Raw genomic sequence first — 10617 nt, forward strand, 5'->3', positions numbered from 1 at the left:
GTAGTGTTGATCGAGAACCGAGTGCTCGGGTGCTCGAGTAGAACACTTTGGGATGCTCGGGTGCTCGGCACAATGGAAGTCAATGGGAGAACCTGAGCATTAAACCAGACACCTCCTGCTCTGAAGAGGGGAGGTTGTCTGGTTCATAGGAAAAGGTCAGAAATTGATGGAAACACCACTGAAATGGTATATATGCTTGCAAGTATGTCACACGTACAGTAGCGCAGGTTTTGTAAGTGTATGCACAAATAAATTAGACTGAATGTCACAGATATTTTGGATGGGCAAATGTTATACAGTAGATGTAGCGCAGGAAATGTCGTGGTCACCAGCAGCAAAAAAATTACACTAAATGTCACTGATATTTTGATTGTGCTAACATTATACTGTAGCACAAGTAATGTTGCTGTCACCATCGGGCAAACAATTGCGCTGAATTTAACAGCGCAAATGTAACACAACAGAGGTTGTGTCACTGTCAGCAGCGGCCATACAATTGCACGCAATTTAGTGCAGGTTGCACTAATAATATATATGGCAGCCAGATAAAACAATATTCCTTAACCTGTTACAGACACAGGGCGTACAGGTACACAGCATTGAGCAGGCACCTTGGCTAAATGCGAGGGGGGGGTCCCGCGATCAATTCAGACCTGCGGTTTGCGGCTTTTACCTTATGCAACGGCAGCAATCGGCGGTGCCATCGGGTCCCCATGCGGCTGTAGGGGGGACCCAATGGCATGGAAGGCAGCGCGATGCCTTCCTGAGGCATCGGCGCTGCCTTCCTGTGATGAGCCTGTGAGATCCAGCCCCCTGGATCTCACAGGCCGGAAGCTGTATGAGTAATACTTACTGTATTACTCATACAGCCAATGCATTCCAATACAGAAGTATTGGAATGCATTGTAAAAGGGATTAGACCCCCAAAAGTTCAAGTCCGAAAGTGGGACAAAAAATAAAGTAAAAATAAAGTTTCCCCCCCCAAAAAAAATTAAGTTTCAAGTAAAAACAAACAAAAATTTCATTTTCCTCAAATAAAGTTAAAAAAAAAGTTGGTAAACAATAGGGGGAAAAAAAATATACATATTAGGTATCGCCACGTCCATATCGACCGGCTCTATAAAAATATCACATGACCTAACCCTCAGGTGAACACCGTAATTTTTTATTTTTTTAAACGGTGTAAAAAATTCCATTTTTTGTCATCTTACATCACAAAAAGTGTAACAGCAAGCTATCAAAAAGTTATACGCACCCCAGAATAGTGTCAATCAAACCATCATCTCATCCCGGAAAAAATGAGACCCTACCTAAGATAATCGCCCAAAGACTGAAAAAACTATGGCTCTCAGACTATGGAGACACTAAAACATGATATTTTTTTGTTTAAAAAATGATATTATTGTGTAAAACTTACATAAATAAAATGAAGTATACATATTAGGTCTCACCGCGTCTGTAATAACCTGCTCTATAAACATATCACATGACCAAACCCCTCAGGTGAACACCATAAAAAAAACAAAAACATTGTAAAAAAATTCATTTTTTGTCACCTTACATCACAAAAAGTGTAATAGCAAGCAATCAAAAAGTCATATGCACCCCACAATAGTTCCAATCAAACCATCATCTCATCCCGCAAAAAATGAGACCCTACCTAAGATAATCACACAAAAACTGAAAAAACTATGGCTCTCAAACTATGGAGACACTAAAACATGATTTTTTTGTTTCAAAAGTAAAATCATTGTGTAAAACTTACATAAATAAAAGAATTGTATACATATTAGGTATCACCGCGTCCGTGACAACCTTCTCTATAAAAATAACACATGATCTAACCTGTCAGATGAATGTTGTAAATAACAAAACAAAAAAACTGTGCCAAAACAGCTATTTCTTGTTACCTTGCCTCACAAAAAGTGTAATATAGAGCAACCAAAAATCATATGTACCCTAAACTAGTACTTCCACCCTATCCCATAGTTTCTAAAAATGGGGTCACTTTTATGGAGTTTCTACTCTAGGGGTGCATCAGGGTGGCTTCAAATGGAACATGGTGTCAAAAAAACAGTCCAGCAAAATCTGCCTTCCAAAAACCGTATGGCATTCCTTTCCTTCTGCGCCCTGCTGTGTGCCCGTACAGCAGTTTACAACCACATATGGGGTGTTTCTGTAAACTACAGAATCAGGGCCATAAATATTGAGTTTTGCCAGTAGCCAGAGCCCCCTATCATGTGCCAGTAGCCAGAGCCCCCTCTATCATGTGCCAGTAGCCAGAGCCCCATGTGCCAGTAGCCAGAGGCCCCGCCCATATCATGCGCCAGAGCCCCCCATACCATGTGCCAGTAGCCAGAGCCCCCCATATCATGTGCCAAAAGACAGAGGCCCCCCTATCATGTGCCAGTAGCCAGAGCCCCCTTATATCATGTGCCAGTAACCAGAGGCCCCACTATCACGTGCCAGTAGCCAGAGCCCCCCCATCATGTGCCAGTAGCCAGAGTCCCCCTATCATGTGCCAGTAGCAACAGCCCCCCCAAATAATGTACCAGTAGCCAGAGCCTCCCATCATGTGCCAGTAGCCAGAGCCCCCTCATATCATGTGCCAGTAGCCAGAGCCCACCCTATCATGTGCCAGTAGCCAGAACCCCATATGCCAGTAGTCAGAGTCCCCCTCATATCAAGTTCCAGTAGCCAGAGCCCCCCCATATCATGTGCCAGTAGCCAGAGGCCCCATCAATATGTGCCAGTAGCCAGAGCCCCCCATATCATGTGCCAGTAGCCAGAGCTTCCCCATATTATGTGCCATTAGCCAGAGCCCCCCATTTCATGTGCCAGAGCCCCCCTCATATCATGTGCCAGTGGCCAGAGCCCTCCCCAATATCATGTGCCAGTAGCCAGAGCCCTCCATCATGTGCCAGTAGCCATAGCCCCCCATCATGTGCCAGTAGCCAGAGCTTAACGTGCCAGTAGCCAGAGGGCTCACCATATCATGTGCCAGTAGCCAGAGTCCCCCATATCATGTACCAGTAGCCAGAGCACCCCCATGATGTGACAATAGCCAGAGCCCCCCTATATCATGTGCCAGTAGCCAGAGACCCCCATATTATGTGCCAGTAGCCAGAGCCCCCCATATCATGTGCTAGTAGCCAGAGCCCCACATATCATGTGTCAGTAGCCAGAGACCCCCATATCATGTGCCAAAAGCCAGAGGCCCCCCCTATCATGTGCCAGTAGCCAGAGCCCCCCTTATATCATGTGCCAGTAACCAGAGGCCCCACTATCATGTGCCAGTAGCCAGAGCCCCTATCATGTGCCATTAGCCAGAGTCCCATGTGCTAGTAGCCAGAGCCCCCATATCATGTGCCAGTAGCCAGTGCACCCCTTATATCATGTGCCAGTAGCCAGAGGCTTCCCATCATGTGCCAGTAGCCTGAGGCCCCCCATCATGTGCCAGTAGCCAGAGCTCCCCCTGTCATGTGCCAGTAGCCAGAGCCCCCCCTATCATGTGCCAGTAGCCAGAGCCCCCCCTATCATGTGCCAGTAGCCAGAGTCACCCTATCATGTTCCAGTAGCCAGAGCCCCCCATCATGTGCCAGTAGCCAGAGCCCCCCATCATGTGCCAGTAGCCAATACCCCCACCCATATCATGTGCCAGTAGCCAGGGGCCCCCCTAACATCTGCTAGTAGCCAGAGCCCCCCCTATCATGTGCCAGTAGCCAGAGCCTCATGTGCTAGTAGCCAGAGGCCCCGCCCATATAATGTGCCAGTAGCCAGAGCCCCCCATATCATGTGCCAGTAGTTAGAGACCCCCATTTCATGTGCCAGTTGCCAGAGCCCCTATCATGTTCCAGTAGCCAGAGCCCCATGTGCCAATAGCCAGAGGGCCCCCCATATCATGTGCCAGTAGCCAGAGGCCCCCCATCATGTGCCAGTAGCCAGAACCCCCACCAATATCATGTGCCAGTAGCCAGGGGCCCCTATATCATGTGCCAGTAGCCAGAGCCCCCCTATCATGTGCCAATAGCCAGAGCCCCATGTGCCCGTAACCAGAGGCCCCGCCCATGTCATGTGCCAGTAGCCAGAGGCCCCCATATCATGTGCCAGTAACCAGAGTCCCCCATATCATGTGCCAGTAGCCAGAGCCCCCCTGTAATGTGCCAGTAGCCAAAGCCCCTCTATCATGTTCCAGTAGCCAGAGCCCCATGTGCCAATAGCCAGAGGGTCCCCCATATCATGTGCCAGTATCCAGAGGCCCCCCATCATGTGCCAGTAGCCATAACCCCCACCCATATCATGTGCCAGTAGCCAGAGCCCCCCTATCATGTTCCAGTAGCCAGAGCCCCATTTGCCAATAGCCAGAGGGCCCCCTATATCATGTGCCAGTAGCCAGAGCCCCCCCCCCATCATGTGCCAGTAGCCAGAACCCCCACCCATATCATGTGCCAGTAGCCAGGGGCCTACAAAAATATAGTTAGTTGCGGGCTGGCAGGGGCCCCTAAGGACTTGGGGGCCTGTGGGCAATTGCCCCCCTTGCCTTTCTGGAAGCGGCGGCCCTGGGTGCATTCAGTGAAACTCGCACCATTTTGCAAGCAAGTTCAGTCGGTTTTGTCTGCGATTGCGTTCAGTTGTTCAGTTTTTTCCACGAGGGTGCAATGCGTTTTGATGCGTTTTTCACACGCATGATAAAAAACTGAAGGTTTACAAACAACATCTCCTAGCAACCATCCGTGAAAAACTGTTATTCATGCAGCCCCATTCATTTCTATGGGGCCAGGGCTGCATGAAAAACGCAGTATATAGAACATGCTAAGATTTTCACGCAACACAGAACTGATTTGTGAAAAACAACGCTCATGTGCACACAGGGCCGGTGCTACCATAAGGCAGACCAAGCGGCCGCCTTAGGGCGCACCCTGGGGGAGGGCGGAAAAATGTGACATGGAGGGGGAGAAATGTGATATGGAGGGCTGATATAGGGAGTGATTTGATATAGAGGGGGAGAAATGTGACATGGGGGCTGATGGCTTACATGGGGGCATGATGAATGGGGGCTTATGGCTGACATGGGGGGCTAATGGCTGACATGGCGGCATGATGGCTGACATGGGGGGCTGATCTGAGGTCTGATTAACATTGGGGGTCTGATTGCTAGTCTGACCTGAGGAGTAATGGAAAATATTTTTTTCATATTATCCTCCTCTAAAACCTAGGTGTGTCTTAGAGAGCGAAAAATACGGTCCTCAAACCATCGATTGTCTGAAGCATAGAAAAGATACCAGGACCACACAGAGGAGAAGCCAGCTGATGCAGACGGGACTAGGGCCAGGTGAGCTGCAAGAAGGGGGGGCGCCAAAATGTAGCTTCGCTTGTGTTGGCAAAAATCCTTGCACCGGCCCTGTGTGCACAGACCCATTGAAATGAATGGGTCAGGATTCTGTGCGGGTGCTATGCTTTAACGTCATGCATTGCACCCGCGCTGAAACCTCGCTTGTGTGAAAGGGGTCTAAGACTCCTGACCAGCCAACAACCACATGACCAGGAAGCTTTGGATGCAAGCTGCAGCCCATTTGATGGAACTACTGTATAACACACGGGAGCCCAACCTTCAAATCAAATACTCGGAGAGACGAGTTCCAAACTAATTACCAACTGCCTCGTCTAAGTGAATGTATTACATAACAGCATGCACTAGGTTATAGCTCATAAACAGGATGCAGAACAGGATTTCACCGGCCACACCAAATAGATGAACCATCAAAGAATAGAGAAATCTTCTGAAACTAGAAGTAACACTCTGTAAATCCATGTGGGTTACACAAGATAACGGAAACTGTTCTTTTAGGCCTCGCACACACGACTGTATTTTAGGTCTGCGTCTAAACCAGATGATTTGCGCATTGTACGCGGAGCCATTAATTTCTGCAGGTTCACAAAAAATGCGGACAGCATAATGATGTCATCCCTGCGGCTATTCTGCAAATTATAGAACATGTCCTTTTCTTGTCTGTGAAGGTTCTCATTTATCCAGGTCATGGTATATCTGTAAAGAATAAATCAAGGCAACTGGACGTACTGTAGATTTCTTGAAAACTTTTTACTCGTTCTTCCAACGAGCTTTCTCAATTCTGAGTGATTGTACAACAATTCTGGGAATAAATTTGTAACTGAATCAACATCTGGTAATTAAACCCAGCATGGGATCAGAGGTCATTATCCCCAGAGGTATTGATCCCATTATCCTAATTGGAGTCAGTAGGTGATAAAGACTTCCCAGAAAAAGGTGTCAAGACAGCATTGTATGTGGCCGACAATAGATGTCTAACCCCCCCCCCCCCCCCCCCCCCCCCGCCTCTATTTAAGCTTGGCTTCTTGTACAGTCACTCAGAATTGAGAAAGCTCGTTGGAAGTACGAGTGAAACGTTTTCAAGAAATCTACAGTACGTCCAGTTGCCTTGATTTATTCTTTACAGATATACCCTTTTCTTGCCCATTTTGCAGGCGAGAATGGTCATTTCTATAGTGAAACTGCAGGATTCACACAGATAGTATCTGTATTTTGGGGATCCGCTATTTGCAGGCTGCTGATCCGGTCGTGTGCACGTCGCCTGCAGCAGCTGTTGAGCACTGTCCTTATAAATAAAATGAGTCCGTTCTATAACGGAGCCGCTAATAACAATCCTCGCCACCCACACTGAAGACCCCTAGTGGTACTTGAAAGGAACCAATATAAAAGATGACTCCATCTGGAAAAAACAGAGGATCTTTAATGGTTCAGTGATCAATTTAAGAGCCTTTCTACAGATGAAAGTATCTTGGACCAGCTACCACGAAAAGTCACAACAGTGGCGGCCATTGCCCGAGAACTCCAAGAACTTCTAATAGCCAATGGCTCATTTGCATTCAGAGACCGACATGACCTAATCCTTTTCACATGGCTCACAATTTGCTACACTTGTATCCAATGTAGACAATCCTCTAGGGTGAACTGGCTCCAGACTGATACGTTTTGCACTGATACATTGTAACAGACTATCAGGACAGGAAGGAGATTTGTGCTGCTGTGAGCATTGTATGTCATGAACAAGATGGCTGTGCATCTCCGAGGGGTAAAGTTGAGTCCCTCAACTAAATGGAAAATCCACAATGTTACAATGCGTAGACAGCACTGCTGATGCAAACAAGTGATCCTCTTTATTAACAGAAATGACTTTCAGCCTAGGGATAGATTCACACGACCGTATGAATGAGTCCACATCCGTTATAGAATTTTGCGGAACGGGTGCAGACTGATTCATTTCTATGAGGCCGCAAAATGTGCGGACAGCACATTCGTTGCGCCATGCCCCACAAAAAAAAATAGAACGGAATGCACATGGGCCGGAATCCGTGTTATCCGCGGATCCGCAAAACACAACGTTCGTGTGAATGTAGCCTTACACACATTTTTTACAACCTTAAACAAGCTGGGATAATCTGAAATGTTGCATCAGAAATAAATAATGTAACTTGTTCACATCAGGATCAGGATTGCTGTCTCCGTATTGTAGCATTGTCAGTAATTAGGATGTTTTCTTCTGTCTCATGACCTGTCCTGTGTACTGGGTGTAATTCTCAGTATCTGCTCTTATTCTGTATATATAGACACTGCACAGTACCACTTCTCCTGTCCTGTGTACTGGGTGTAATTCTCAGTATCTGCTCTTATTCTGTATATATAGACACTGCACAGTACCACTTCTCCTGTCCTGTATACTGGGTGTAATTCTCAGTATCTGCTCTTATTCTGTATATATGGACACTGCACAGTACCACTTCTCCTGTCCTGTGTACTGGGTGTAATTCTCAGTATCTGCTCTTATTCTGTATATAGAGACACTGCACAGTACCACATCTCCTGTCCTGTATACTGGGTGTAATTCTCAGTATCTGCTCTTATTCTGTATATATGGACACTGCACAGTACCACGTCTCCTGTCCTGTATACTGGGTGTGATTCTCAGTATCTGCTCTTATTCTGTATATATAGACACTGCACAGTACCACTTCTCCTGTCCTGTGTACTGGGTGTAATTCTCAGTATCTGCTCTTATTCTGTATATATAGACACTGCACAGTACCACTTCTCCTGTCCTGTATACTGGGTGTAATTCTCAGTATCTGCTCTTATTCTGTATATATGGACACTGCACAGTACTACTTCTTTTGTCCTGTATACTGGGTGTAATTCTCAGTATCTGCTCTTATTCTGTATATATAGACACTGCACAGTACCACTTCTCCTGTCCTGTGTACTGGGTGTAATTCTCAGTATGTGCTCTTATTCTGTATATATGGACACTGCACAGTACCACTTCTCCTGTCCTGTATACTGGGTGTAATTCTAAGTATCTGCTCTTATTCTGTATATATAGGACACTGCACAGTACCACTTCTCCTGTCCTGTATACTGGGTGTAATTCTCAGTATCTGCTCTTATTCTGTATATATGGACACTGCACAGTACCACTTCTCCTGTCCTGTATACTGGGTGTAATTCTCAGTATCTGCTCTTATTCTGTATATATGGACTCTTTTAATTTGAAAAATAAATAAATAACAAAAGGCCATAACAATATCTATACACAGAAACAAAACACATTACTAAACCCACCCCGACCAGTCCACCACCCCACTAGAACCTACAATACTATTCACACTTAAAACACTTTCGTAACCCCATACTATACATATTTACATCTTACACGTATATATAAAATCCATAAAATATTTACACAATATACATAGACTATACACAAACTATATACAAATTATATACAACTTATAGAACTAAATCTAACTAACCCACCACCAGTCCACAGCAAATATGCAAACTGATAACCCCCAAAGTTCCAAGGGGATAAACCCCGAGCTTTGAGAAGTCCTAGTCTTTCCCCAGTCGGACTGGGGTCAGTCAGTTTGCAACAAACAAAAACACCCCTTTTTTTTTTTTTATAATTTTATATTTTTTTATATTTTTTTATATATTTTTTTTATATACATATACATATATACATACACACACACACACATATATACATATATATACACATACACATACATACACATATATATATATACACATACATACACATACATACATGCATACAATACATAATAGAAAAGAAAAATATATACACTCCCTCCTCCCTCCCAGCCCCCCTCCCAACCTAACTAAACCCCACTATAAACTTAACAATACTAATATAATAATATATGATCACAATACTAACCTAATACAAAACAGACCTATATAATACACTATAAATACAATATAGACACCGTAATACTATTACACCTAAACAAGCTATGGTTCGGTACCCGTAAGCCTTTCCATACTTATATTACTACAAAACAAAACAAAAACCTATAAGTGTGCTATATCAGCCCACCACCAGGAAAAGAGTACTACTCAGCTAAGGAACCCCAAAACAGAAGCCCCTCCACAGACGAGGCCTTGGGGCCCCCCGACTTTCGTACTCAAGAGAGCGTACCTTCACCAGGTCACCCATATACCGTCTCCACCGGGAGGATTTTGTGACTCTTCGTTGACACTAGACACCGTGCACACCAGATGTGGTGCCTAACCACTGCACTAACTACGAATAAAGTGCGACGGTCCCTCCCACCAAGGTCTTTGAAAGCCCCATAGGCCCACTCCGCATAGGACAGGGCGGCCAGCCTAGGCCAACCGATGGAAGCTCCCACCCTTTTGTATACCTCTATATTAAAGAGACAATGAAGTAAGAAGTGGTCCATGGTTTCCAGCAGGTTACCACACTCCTCCCGGGGACAACCCCTTTCCTCAGAGTTTCTACACTTCACATTGTCCCTTACATATAGCTTACCGTGGAAGCAGCGCCAAGTCACATCCCAAACTTTCTTAGGGATCCTTTCTGAATTCAACAAAGACAGCCCACCCTCCAGATCCTGACTTGGGCAGTCCCTCAAGGCCAGTGGGGCCTGAAAAAGGTAGGATAGAACCTTCCTGTCAAGGGAAAACCTCGACATGGTCTCCACCTCTCCCTTCCCCAGACCCCACCGTCTCAGGATTCTCAGAACCGGGGCAACATAAGCCGGGAGATATCCATGTGACGCACGTAGGTCTTTCACTCGCCCTCCTGTCTCCCATTCCTGGAAGAAAGGCCGAAACCACTCCCTACAGGAAATTACCCACAAAGGAGCCCTCTCTTTCCAGAGGTTTGCAATATTAATTTTCAAAAAGGTATTTGTTAAGAATACCACCGGGTTGACCATATCCAACCCGCCTAGTCTCCTTGTGCGGTAAGTAACCTCTCTCCTGATTAGGTTCAGCCTGTTTCCCCACAACATCTGGAAAAAGAGGCTGTAGACCGTACCCCAGAGAGACCCTGGCAAAACACAAACACTGCTTAGATACAAAAGCACGGGAATCAGGTAGGCTTTGCACAGGTGAACCCTTTCCCTGAGGGATAAAGACCATCCCTTCCAACGGTCCACCTTTTGGGCGACATCTTTTAGTCTACTCTCCCAATTTTGCTGATGATAATCTCCATCCTGGCCAAAATCGATGCCTAAGATCTTTACAGACTTCTG

This window comes from Bufo gargarizans, chromosome 10, assembly GCF_014858855.1.
Source record: "Bufo gargarizans isolate SCDJY-AF-19 chromosome 10, ASM1485885v1, whole genome shotgun sequence".
NCBI classification, from domain to species: Eukaryota; Metazoa; Chordata; class Amphibia; order Anura; family Bufonidae; genus Bufo; species Bufo gargarizans.